At 35.7% G+C, this 11,582-nt stretch overlaps 1 long non-coding RNA gene across 1 annotated transcript in view; it reads left to right on the forward strand.

The window, feature by feature from the left end:
- The window catches only part of LOC138172489 (uncharacterized), a 94,054-nt gene extending 82,931 nt beyond the window's left edge, over positions 1–11,123 (forward strand). Inside the window, exon 5 of the long non-coding RNA XR_011171132.1 lies at positions 10,960–11,123. This is a non-coding gene — a long non-coding RNA (uncharacterized lncRNA). The remainder of the gene's footprint in view (positions 1–10,959) is intronic.
- Positions 11,124–11,582: the final 459 nt, after the last annotated feature.

Raw genomic sequence — 11,582 nt, forward strand, 5'->3', positions numbered from 1 at the left:
GATATTCAGTTTTTAAAAAAAAATTGAGTTCCAAATTCTGTCCTTCCTTCCAGCACTTCCCCCAATCATTGAAAAGGCAAGCAATATGATATCAGCTATGTTTGTGAAGTCATGCAAAATATATATATATATATATATATATATATATATATGTATATATCTCCATATTAGCCATTTTGTCAAAAAAAAAAGAAAAATAAAGTGGAAAAAACGTACTTCAATTTGCACTCAGAATTCATCAGTTCTCCCTCTGGAAATAGATAGCATTTTTCCATCATAAGTTCTTTAGAATTGTCTTGGATCATTATATTGATTAGAGTAGCTAAATCTTTCACAGTTGATCATCATTTCAATATTGCTATTTACTATGTATAATGTTCTGGTTTTGCTCATTTCAATTTGTTGTTCTTGTTTAGTTGTTTTTAGTCACATATGACTCTGTCACACCGTTTGGGATTTTCTTGGCAAAGATAATGGGATCATTTGCCATTTCCTTCTCCAGATCATTTTACAGGTGAGGAAACTGAGGCAAGCAGGATTAAGTGACTTTCCTGGAGTTACACTTTTCTGTACTAAGTACTTTTCTCAGGCCAGATTTGAACTCAGGAAGATGAGTTATCCTGACTCTGGATCCAGTACTCCACACTGCACCACCTAGGCGCCTTCATTTCACTTTGCATTAGTTCATATGTCTTCCCAGGGTTTTTTTTTCTTCTGAAACTATCCCCCTCATCCTTCCTTATAGCGTAAGTATTCCATCACAATAAGATACCACAACTTATTCAGTCATTCCACAATTGATGGGTGCCTAATCAATTTCCAATTCTCTTTTACCACAAAAGTATTGCTATAATATTTCTCTACATATAATCATTTTCCTGTTTCTTTCATCTCTTTGGGATGCAGACTTAGCAGTGGTATTGCTAGATTAAAGGATTTGCATGATTTTATAGCCTTTGAGACAAGAGTTCCAAATTGTTCGCAGATTGGTCAGGCAGGCGCAAAGTCCGACAGCAGATTTTTCCACATCTTCTCCGGTATTGTAACTTTCCTTTGCTGTTTAGATCAGCATCTTATAGAATACACCACAATAAGATACAGAGAGAGAGGGAGGTGGGGGGGGGGGGAGAGGGGGGGGGGGGGGGAAGGAGAGAGAGGGAGGTGGGGGGACGGAGAGAGAGAGGGAAGCAGAGAAGGAGTGAGGGAGGGAAAGTTATATTTCATCATACTTATAGTTTGGTAGACAATTCATAACCCAGACAAGGGTTAATGGTAACCAAAAAAAGAGAGAAAATTTCAGTTATGTAAAAGTAAAAATATTTTGCACATACAGAGAAAAATCAGCAAAGTAAGAGAAATAGAGGCTAGTTGTGAAAAAAAAATCTTTGCATCAAGCTGCTCTAATGAAAATCTGAAATTGAAGACCTATTGTTATTGACACAAATGCATAAGGTTTTCTCCAACAAAACCCAAATGATCAAAGAATATGACTAGTTCTCAAAAGAAATGCAATCTGTTAATGAACATATTAAAAATGTTCCAAAGCACGTATAAGAGAAAGTTGCAAATTAATGCAACTCTAGTGTTTCACCTCATGCCCAACAAATTGGCTGATTACAAAAGATAAAAATAATTATTATTGTAGCAGGTGGGAGAAGACAGACACAGTAATACACTGTTAGTGAATCTCAGAATGAGCCTAGAAATCAGTTTGGAATTATGCTAGAAAATTTGCTAAACTGTTAATTTCTTTTGACTTAATGATCCCATTACCAGATACAACAATAATAGCACTGATATGATAATAATTGATAACATTTATATAATGCTTTAAGGTTTTCAAAGTGCTCTAAATGACTCAATTCATCTGCTTAGTTAGATAGAACATTTAAGTGTTTACTATGTGCCAGGAACTATGCTAAGTATCAGGGATACAAAAACAGGTAAGGAGTCAGTCTGTGTCCTCAATAAGCTCATATTGTAATGGGGAAGACACATAAAGAGGAGCTTGGAAGAAAATGGCTATACTCTAAGGATGTCAAGAGCAAAAAGAAAAATACTATATATACCAAAATATTCATAACAGTGTTTGCAAAAAAAAATCTGGAAACAAACTTGGTGACGATAAATTTGTCACAGAATTGGAATACAGAAACCAAGAGAACAACATATGCAATGACTACGACAGGATAAATTAAGATAACACTAATAGGCAATGGAACTTCTATGCAGCGATGTGTAGTGAGTTCAGATGACTTATTTTAGAACATTGGGGGTTCTTAAACTTTTCGTGTTGTGTATCCCTTTGACAGTCTGGCTAAACCTATGGACTCCAAGGTTAAGATCACCTGCCAAGCAGAGTTTATGAACCATAGGATAAAATCTCCTGCTAGGTAGAGAGGTGGTAGGCATAGGATGTTACATAGTTCTTATCATCTCCCGCAATCATTCCTCATTACCTAACTTTTCTGTTACTGTCGTCGATACCACAATTTTCCCATTCACCCAGGCTCATAACTTAGGTATCATCTTCAACTTTTCACCCTTTCTTATCTGCTCCCCCCACCCAGCCCATGCCAAGTCTTATCAATTTTGCCTTTATAGCATCTCTGATATATGGCCCCTTCTGTCCTCTGATGTCCCATCCTGATGAAGACCCTCATCATCTACTCCCCGACTATTTCATAGTCGTTTTTTTCAGCCTCATAGTTCTCCCCTTACAGTCTATTTCCTCCTACCTGTCATACTGATCCCACTAACAGAGATCTGACTATGCCACATCCTTCTCTCTTGATCAATAATTTTCAGTGGCTTCCTATACCTCAAGGATCAAATATAAAATCCTCTATTTGGTGTTCAGAGCCCTTCGTAACCTGGTCCTTGCTAAAACATAGGTCTGATTCTACCTTTGGCTCAACCATCTTTTAGAGAATGAAGCCATCTTTATGGCGAGTCAAGAACTCACGACTTTTGATGATTACATAGCTCCAGTAACTGTCTGAATAAGTTAAATGAGCAGCCCTCCTCCCCACTAGGATATTATACCTCTGTGTCAGTCTTGTCATCTGTAGCTAGAGCTTTGCAGTGATTTTCTATTTTTTTATATCAAGTGTTCCATAATTCACTTTGGGGACAATATTCCTTATATTAAAAAAATAAATTTTCACAAAATACTTCTATGCTTCCAATTAATCCCCTGATTCTTTCCCCACTTAGGTTCCCAAAGTTTTTTTTAAGAACACACACACACAAATACATATTTAATACAGAATGCTATCCCTCTCCCCTCACATCCTTTCTCCCTGTACTGTTTCAGGCATGACCCACTGTCCATCATTACTCCCCACCCCCTTCAAACCTACATATTTTAAGATATTCAAACATACCTCAAGACACTGGTTTCATATGAATCAGGAACAATATGGGGACCATTTAAATGTTAATACTTCCTTGAGTTCATTATCCCCCCCCCAATAGGATTTATTTGGGAAACAGGCAAATATATTTATGTAGGCTATCATAGGATCATAGACTTAGAGTGGCATGGGGTGTCAAAGTCCATCTAGTCCAGCCCCCATCATTTTGAAGATACTTTCTACAAATGTGAGTAACAGAGTTCCTAGTTTCTGTTCAAGCACTCAGTGCAACAGATGCATATCATATGCAGCAAAGAATTTACTCCGTAGAACAATAAATTTGGAAGAGACTTTAGAAGTAAAATATAGAGACTACAGAGGATTAACAGGAGTTTCAAAACAAATACATAAAACATCTAAAGTGCTCATAGTTTTTGCTATCTGGAGGAAATGTTCTTGGGATAGCCATGAGGGTGATGATCTGCTATTGGTTTTTACTCTTTAGCTCTCCCATATAGCGCCCTTTGATGCTTAAACTCACTCTCGAAAGACATATGCACTTTGGAGATGCTATATGAACATCCCTGTGGAACCTTGGACTAGTAACTTCCCCCTTTGGGTCTCTTTTTGTTCATTGGTAAAATGAGAGGGTTAGGGATAGCTACGTGTCTCAGTGAATAGAGCACTGGCCCTGGAGTCAGGAGGACCTGAGTTCAAATCTGACCTTAGACACTTGACACATTATTAGTTGTGTGACCTTGGTCTAGTCATTTAATCCGAATTGCCCTGCCTTCCCCCATCCAAAAAAATAAATTAAAATGATGGGGTTAGACTGGATGGCCTCTGAGGTGCCTTCAGGTCTCTAGAGCTATGAACTCCTTTTCCATCAGACATGTGCTGTCTGAATAAATCCATCTAAGTCAGATCTCTTGCCCTATACATGTTGTAGATCTTCCCTCTGGCTTCAGGAGCCATGTGGATAGTACTCTTTTCCAAGAAGTATACTACTCAGAAAATCCACTTCTCTCTCCAGAAGGTCCTGATGCCAAAATATGTACTACATTTGAGGCATCATCCAAAACTGGCATTGTCCAATAACTTCATTTCTTTTCTAGGAAGCAACTTACCTGAACTATGATGCCAAGGTAATCAAAATTGCATCTTCTGTACACAGAAAGTTGCACATAGGAACCTTCTGTCTGTGATCACAGGAGATTCTGGAGATTTGTACATGTTTTGGGGGCTAACAGGTACTTAAAAGAGTTTCTGCTTTTGGTTTCCTCTCTTAAACTGTGAGTTTGTAAGTGGGGAGTTGATTTCAGTACTATGGCAGTACCACCCATACATTTCTTTGACTTTTACGGGTGGGAGCTAAAAGCAGAGAATGAAAAACATTTGCCCCAAATTGTAAAAGCCCTCTTTCCATGATGTTTTGATCATAAGGGTTATGAATTGGTTTGCCCAATTAAAAAATACAAACTATCTTAGCAGAAGAAATAATCAAGATTCAAAGACGAAGAGGAAATAGCCAAAAATTACAATGTATACTTTCAAATAAAATTTACAAATACTTTCAAATAAAAATTACAATGCAACTTTCCCATAGTACTTAGCACACTACTGAAAAGGAAATGTCAGATAAAAAGAATTCAAATGTCAGTTAGGTGGGGTTATATTACATATATATTACCAAGTCAGGAATTGGCTCTATTTTTGTTTCATTTGTGAATAGTAGTGCAAATGACATTGAACAGTAAATCATTTATTCAAGATGTGACCTTTCTTATCTATGTTGTGAATTCATTTGGAATTTATCTTGGTATATGGTATAAGGCACTGCTCTAAACCTATTTTTTTTTTTCTGACTGCTGTCTAGTTTTACTAATAGTTTTTGTCAAATAGTGAATCTCTACCCTAGTAGCTGGGGTTTTTTGATTTATTGAATGCTAGGCTACTAGGTTTATTTGCTTCTGTATATTATATGCCTATTCTGTTACACTGATTTTTGACCTATATCAAATTGTTTTGATGATTATTATGACTAATTTGTAGCATATTATGAGATTTGGTGCTGTTAGGCCCCTTTCCCATTAAAAAAATATTTCCCTTGAGATTTTTTTTTTAACTTTTTGGAGGGAGGAAGGCAGGGCAATGGGGTTTAAGTGACTTGCCCAAGGTCACACAACTGGTTAGTGTTAAGTGTCTGGGCCAGATTTGAACTCAGGTCCTCCTGACTCCAGGGCCAGTGCTCTATTCACTGCACCACCTAACCACCATCTCCCTTGAGATTCTTGAGTTTTTGTTCCTCTAGATGAATTTCATTATTATTTTTTCTAGTTCTTTAAAGTAATTTTTTGGTAGATTATTTGGTATGACACATAATAGGTAAATTAATTTAGAGAGTATTATCATTTTTAGTGTTATCCATGAGCAATTAATATTTCTCTGATTATTTAGGTCTGGATTTCTATAAATAGAATGTTGTAGTTGTATTCATATAGATCTTATATGTGTCTTCATAGACAGGCTCTCATATTTTATAGTTATTTTAAATGAAATTTATTTTCCTACTTCTTCCTTTTGGAATTAACTGGTCTCACAAAGAAATACTGATGACTTAGGTTGATTTATTTTTTATCCTGTAGCTGTTTTGAAATTACTAATTGTTTCAATTTAGTTATCTAGGATTTTTTAAGTGCATCATCATATCATCTGAAAAAAGCAAAATTTTATTTCTTCTTTGTTCATACTTATTCCTTCAATTTGTTTTTCTTATCTTACTATTGCTAGTATTTCTAACACTATGTTAATTCAAAAAGGCATCAGCGAACATCTTTATGTCACCCCTAATCTAAATGGAAAGTACTCTAATTTATCCCTTACTAATTCTTGGTTTTAGATAATATGCTATTTACTATATTAAGGAAGGTTCCATTTATTCCTATGTTTTCTAGTGTGTGGTGTTTTTATTTTTAACAGAAATAGCAGAAATATTTTGTCAAAAGTTTTTTTATTTATTGATAAAATCATATAATTTTTCATGATCTTATTAATATGTTCAATTATGTTTATGGTTTTCCTGATATCAAAACAACCCTGGATTTATTCACACAATTCAAACCAAGGCATAGTGTATAATGTTTGCATTAGGTTGCTGTAGCCTCTTTGTTAATTTTTAATTTAAAATTTTTGCACCAATCCTCATTGGAAATATTGGTCTATAGTTTTCTTTCTCTGTTTCGACTCTGTATTTTACATATCAAGACCATATTTGTTTCATAAAAGGAATTTAGTAGGGTTCCTTCTGCTATTTTTGTGCAATATTGGAATTACAATTTGTGTAATATTATAATTAATTGTTCTTTGAATACTTGATAGAATTCACTTGTGAATCCATCTGGTCCAGTTTTTTTTTTTTCCTTTTTGGGAGTTCATTTTTAGCTTGTTCAATTTCTTTTTCTGAAATTGGATTGCTTAAGGAAGAACTTCTTTCAAATATATGGATAGGGAAAGAACTCATGACCAAACTAGAGATAAAGAAGATCACAGAAGGCAAAATAGAAACTTTTTATTATTTAGAGTTAAAAAGGTTTTGCACAAAGGCAATGTAGCTAATCTTATAGAAGAAATAGTTAATTAGGAAAATACTTCAAGCAAGTCTCTCTGACATATGTCTTTCATCCAAGATGTATAAGGAACTGGTTCGAATTCATAAGAATAAGAGCCGTTCCCCAATTGATGCAAGATTGAAAGATATGAATAGGCAATTCAAGCTATCTATAGCCATATGAAAAAAAATGCCCCAAATCACTAATTAGTAGAGAAATGCAAATTAAAGCTACTCTGAGGTCCCATCTCTCACCCATCACATAGACAAAAATGACAAAAAAGAAAATGGCAAATATTGGAGGGGTTAAGGGAAAATAGGAACATTGATGCATTGTTGCTGGAGCCTTGACCTGGTTCATCCTTTCTAGAAAGCAATTTGGAACTATGTCCAAAATGTGTTATTTTCCTCATAACAGCTCTGTGACACCGATAATGCAAGAATTCTCATATTTATTTTATTGATGAAGTAACTGACACTCAGAGGAGTTGAGTGACTTGCTCATGAATTTAAGCAGGTAGGGATAAGAACTACAATGCTAACTCATTTTTTCTAATTCAAGATCCGCTGTTCATCCCCTTATACCACAAATCCTTATCTCCCCAATAAAGAGGACCCCTTCATTTATGATTGTTATTTTTTTAATTAAAAAATTAAAGCTCAATTTTATAAAACTTAAAATACAAACATATAATGACAATGATGATGATGCAGTCTTATGTTAACATATTATGTTATTAAGTATGTTTCTTTTCCATTTTTGAAAAGGCAGCATGGTGATGTGGAGAGATTATAAATTCTAAAGTCAGAAGAGTTTGAATCCCAGCTGTACTATGTATTACCTGTGTGATCTTGAGCAAATCACTTAACCTATCTGGGTCTCAATTTCCTTATCTGTAAAATGAGGGAGTTGAACCTGAGTTCCCTTTGCACTCTTACTCTAAGCTCCTAATAATTGCTGATAGGTGGCAGAGTGGGTAAAGGGCTGGGCCTGGAGTCAGGAAGCCTCATCTTCCTGAGTTCAAATCTGGCCTCAGATACTTATTAGCTGTGTGACCCTGGGCACTTAACCCTATTTACCTCAGTTTCTTTATCTATAAAATTAACTGGCAAAGGAAATGGCAAACCGTTCCAGCATCTTTGCCAAGAACACCCAAAATGGGGTCACAAAGAGTTGGACCTGACTGAAAAAGTGATGAATAATAACAAATAAATCATTTAATAAATTATCTAGTGACTCAATGGTTAGAGCACTAAATCTTGGGTCTGTAGGACCTGAGTTCAAATTTGACCTCAGACAATTACTAGCTGGGTGACTTTGGGCAAGTCACTTAACCTCCTCATCTTTAAAAGGAGGATAATAATAGCGTCTACTTATTACTGTTGTTGTGAGGACAAAATGAGAAAATATTATAAAATACTCCAAACCTTATAACCTTTGCAGAGAGGTTGGACCTCCACCAGGCCACTAGGTTGGGCCTTCTGACTCTCTCCTGTTCAACTAAACAATTAATTTAATTTTGCAATTTTTTGAGTACTTATTATGTACTTGGTAATGTGCAAATGAATTATGGTTGATCATTTCCTTATATTTCAAGTAAAATACAAAGTTACAATTCCCCCTCCAATAAATAAATAAATAAACCAACCAACCAACTAGTAAATAAGTCCTGAGGAAAAAGAGGAGTCTTTGAACATAGAATTCCAGGGTTAAGAGTTGGAAGGGACCTTAAAGGTCATCTAATCCAACCTCTGCCTTTTATTCACTCACATAGGTATCATATAGCACAAATAGGAATTTGATCCCAAACCAATACCCTTCCCCCTATATGTTTCAACCCCCCAGAAGGTCTGTTTTCATGATTTGAACTGACGCACATGGAGAGCAGGATGGGCACTTCCACATTTTCCTCTCCATGTTCTATGAAAACAAATTGCATGAGTCATGTGCATCACACCATGGAGACAGATTGAAAACTCATAAGCACATTATTGGGAGAAAAAACACATGTAAGTCAAGGAGATACGTTCTTTTCCCAACATAAACCTACGAAGACAAAGATGCCTGCCATTGTCGGATAACTACCAGCAGTTCATCAAACACAGAGGAGCGGACAGGAATAGCATCCTTATCAAAATACCATATGAATATCTCAAACAATCATGTCCCCAAATATTACATTTCACCTGCACTTTGGAGATTATCTCTAGCTTATATCGTGCAAGTGTTCAGGGTTTTTTTCCCTCCATAATATGATACAAAAACTTCCTGATATGATTATATTATTTTTTGTATCCTATTAGTGAAAACAAATTATTCACATGATCCCATTAGAGTATGACAGAAAAATGCTGACAGGATGGAAATACACTAAAGAAATGTTTTTTCTGTTTGTAGTTACATTGCCATTTTTCTTTATTACCCCTGACATGTTGCCTGTCATAGTGTGCACAGTACATGAGCCTAGAGAAGTGATAGGAAATTTTGATACTCCTGGGACTGTAGGAAAACTCTTGCTGATAGCACAGTAGCATTTGCATTTTTCAGGCTACCTGTACTGTGTTCCCTCTTTATTTCTTCTCATCACCATCCTGAAATCTCCAAATGGCATTTCTCCAAAATTTATGGAATCTAGAATTTTGGCTAGCCTGCATGTCCTGCTATTCGGTTACCTTCCCAGTTTCCTTTATGTCTCTGCTTAAATCTCATCTTCTACAAGAAGCCTTTCCTGGTCCCCATTCCCTTTGTGATTATCGCCAGTTTATCCTTTACACATCCTGTTTGTAAGTAACTGTTTGCACTTTGTCTCCCTCATTGAATTTTGATGTTCAAGAACAGGACTGTCATTTGCCTTTCCCCCCACCCTATGCCCAGAGCTTAGCTCAATGCCTGGTGTGTAGCAAATGCTTAATGACGCTTGCTGGCTGTCTTTATTTTGTTAATACTGGAATGAATTTTCTTGTTATGGTTCAGTTTCTCTTCATTTTGTCAAGTGTAATTTCAGATTTCTTTAAATGCAGTTGACACAAAAGCAGGATGACCAGCTAATAGATGATAGAGTGAGGGTTAGAGAAACTACGAAATGGAGCTGAATTGAATCAAATGAAATATAATAGACATAAATGCAATGACAGACTTGGGTTTGAGAAATCTACTTTATAAGTAGGACATGTGTGTGGAGGGGTGGGGGTGGGGTGCAGCATGACTAGACCACAGTTAATTTGAAAAAGATATGGGTGTTTTAGTTCCTTTGAAGCAAACTCAACATTAGCAAACGATGTGGTATGGTGGCCAAAAAACCAGCAATGCAATTGTGGACTATACTGAGGGATGCAGAGCTTTCAGTCATAAGGAGAGGATAGTTCCCCTGAACTGTGCCTTAGTTCATATCTGGATAATTATGTTGGGATATGCAAATTAGTTTGTGACCCTGAGCAAGTCCCCTTACCTCTCTGAACTACTGTATTTTCTACAGCTGTAAAATGAGGAGGTTGGATTAGACTATGACTTCTAAGGTTTTCTATAGCTCTGAAATGCTGTGACTTCCTGAAGCAGTAAGTGCAGCAGCTGTACATTAGGTTCCATGTTCAGTTTATGTATTTAAGAATAAACTTTAATTGAGTTGATATCTTGAATTTTATAGGAATTGTTAAAAACAACAATAAGAATATGGGGAGAGACTAATTTTTATAGTACAGTGTTTTCTCTATCAGTTTATTGAGAAATTTTCATTTCCTATAATGGTCCCTTCCTCCCTTTTCTATTAAATACCTTTGTTTCTGCCATTGTCATTATATCTCTAAACATTAAAGGAATCAGGCAATCAAATTATTATTGAAGTAGTCTCTACTGTACCATCAAATATTACCATGGGAAAACAACTCAGTGAAGAGTGTTTTACCTAGGTGAGGTCAGTAACTAATCAGCAATGTTAAGGGAAGAGTCTTATTTGTTCCTTACCATTCTCTATTCCTTTCTCCTCTCATCTGTTTCAGGTCAAAGAGCTTCAGAAGAGATAATAGCACATAGCTGAAATCATTCAGTAATACTAATACCCAGATGAGATGAAATAAAGCCAACATTGAGGAATTAATTAAATCTAAAGAAGGAAATGCTAAAGAACGTGAAAATCTATACTTATTAAAATGTGAGAAATACTACCTAATAAACAAATGGCAAAAGATAATGTCAATGTCTCAAAATTTATTTTGAAAAGGAGATAGGGATACTTGGAATGGAATTTTGAAAAGCTTCTTTAAAATCTGATGTTATGAATCCAACTAATTGACCGATCTATGCTAAAATACCATAGTAAAAATCTATCTGCTATAATCATCGTGAATGAATTGATTTTCTCCAAAGTGTTTGACAGAGAGTATAAAACCATTTCAGATTTGTACACAATAGTAAATGCTGCATCCATAATCAAAGTAAATAAAGTATCTACTCCCACCCACTTAAGGTGAGGAACAGCTCTATGCTATACATTGTGTATATGCAGAGAAATTTGACTCCTGATTGACATGTATGGAAAGCCATCCCAATTATGTCTTGCCCTCCAGGTATTATAGCTTCAGAGACTACTAAGAATGAATTTCCCCTCATCGACATTATTCTG

Source organism: Petaurus breviceps, unplaced genomic scaffold (genome assembly GCF_028583685.1).
Source record: "Petaurus breviceps papuanus isolate PSGF00001 unplaced genomic scaffold, PetGlider_PUasm1.0 128, whole genome shotgun sequence".
NCBI lineage: Eukaryota > Metazoa > Chordata > Mammalia > Diprotodontia > Petauridae > Petaurus > Petaurus breviceps.